The sequence below is a fragment of the Rhopalosiphum maidis genome, chromosome 3 (genome assembly GCF_003676215.2).
Source record: "Rhopalosiphum maidis isolate BTI-1 chromosome 3, ASM367621v3, whole genome shotgun sequence".
Lineage (NCBI taxonomy): Eukaryota > Metazoa > Arthropoda > Insecta > Hemiptera > Aphididae > Rhopalosiphum > Rhopalosiphum maidis.
Genome location: NC_040879.1, coordinates 71,420,256 through 71,422,117, shown reverse-complemented (window position 1 = coordinate 71,422,117; position 1,862 = coordinate 71,420,256). Strand labels below are relative to the sequence as shown.

General features: G+C 25.8%; 1 long non-coding RNA gene across 1 annotated transcript; it reads right to left on the bottom strand.

Annotated features, from left to right (window-relative positions):
• Positions 1 to 352: 352 nt before the first annotated feature.
• On the bottom strand, positions 353 to 1,576 carry LOC113559001. Its single transcript, XR_003405796.1, has 3 exons — positions 1,456 to 1,576; positions 581 to 797; positions 353 to 490 (listed from the first exon to the last, which is right to left on the bottom strand). It is a non-coding gene; the product is annotated as an uncharacterized LOC113559001 (long non-coding RNA).
• Positions 1,577 to 1,862: the final 286 nt, after the last annotated feature.

Genomic DNA, 1,862 nt, shown 5'->3' with positions numbered 1-1,862 from the left:
GAGTACCTCGGTTTTTTTGACATTGTAGATTTTAAAATATAATTTTAGGGTATTAATAAATTAAATACAAGATACCAATTCAATTTCTGTAGTATTCTTGATGCGGCGCTTAAGGTGTACTTTGTCCAGTCTCTTTGGGAGGATCATGTTTGCTTTTGCACCATTATATTTAAGTCAAATATCCTTGGTCTAAAAACAATAATATAAAACAGTTAAACATTTTTTTTTTATTATTACATCTAATTTGTACACTATGATAACCTTTCTGTCATTGTGATTAATAATTAAGATCTGATTTTTTTAAATACAAAAAACATATTAACCTGAATGCTAATAACTTCTGTAAGCATGTATCTAATGGTCCTGGTGAAATAGATCTTCTATCAGAACTATTGGACATTTTTCAATGAGTTCTTGGCAAAAGTTTATTACATTTTCAGTTGAAGTGATTTGACTTTGACATTATTGCATGACTTCGTATTTTTCATTTCTGCAAATATTATAATTATATATATCTACTTATATATAATTGTATATAATTAAATAAAAAAAAAAAATTAAACAAAATTAATTTCTTTACACATAGAAATCAGATGCTGCAATATTGATTCTTATTACAACTTTTCCATTGTATCCAGCCATTTCAATAGCTGTAATCATTAAGCACAAATTTTCTTTGATTGACTTATTAACAATGAAAGCACCGTTTTCAGCAATATATATAGTGTGCAGTCCAAAACTTTTATTGATTATATGCTTAGGTCTATATTTAAAAGCTTCTTCGAAAGAACTTGCTCCTATTTATAAACATTTTTTAAATTAAATTAAATACAAAAACTCAAAGTTGAATATTGTTTTGTTTATTGTATTTAAAAAAAGTTTACATTTTTAACTAACAAAGAAAATAAATGGATATAGTACAATTTTTTTCCAAACTATACATGGGAATTCAGCTAATATTTAATATTTTATTTCATTACCCATAGGCATAATTATAAATTATTGTATAGCTAAACCTTTTTTGTAAGATCACTATTAATAACTGTAAACACTGGTGCGAGATTTATAATTTCTTTGATTCCAGCTAATTTAGCTCTGTAGCTAAAATAAAAATTATAATATGATAGTTTAATGACAATTAAGAATTGTTCTTAATAGTAAAATAATTTAAATAATTATATTTTAAATCCCGAGAGAAGCGGTGATATATTTATTTTTATTTTTTTGTTTTTTGACTATTTGTACGAGAAATAATGAATTAATAAGTACTAAACCCTATTAATAATAAGTACCTACTTCCTACTTTATTATTATGAAATTACAGATAAAAAGCAATATTTAATGTTTGTGAATAATATACAATTTTTTTTATTATTATTTAATTAAGTTAAATTAGCCAAATTATTATGAAGATCTAAACCTAACCTATGTCAGTTTAATAATTAAATAATCTACCTGTTCTATAAGAGCGGGTCCATCCAATTTCGTTACAGATGTGGTGAACAGTCTTTGTTACTCACTTTCCGTCATGTTGAATACCTTTATTATCCCGCACTTCTATGGTACTGTTGTACGGACAATTAATCCGTCGTTAAGGATTTACAAAACCTAGGTAATTATTAAGTATATTTAATCCGATAGCAGAACTATAAAAAATCAAAATAAATACTTACCTCGATAGCCGGAATTTGGATATATTCCACAACTCAAATAATTCCCTGAGCTACAATTTTTTATAAGACGTATTGTTTTGTTGTTCTTTAACGTTGATTTTAAAATGTTGGAAATCTTACTATGTAGCACGGACTAGATATACGAATATTATAGTATATCTTAGTCCGCGCTATGCATAGGCCTTACAC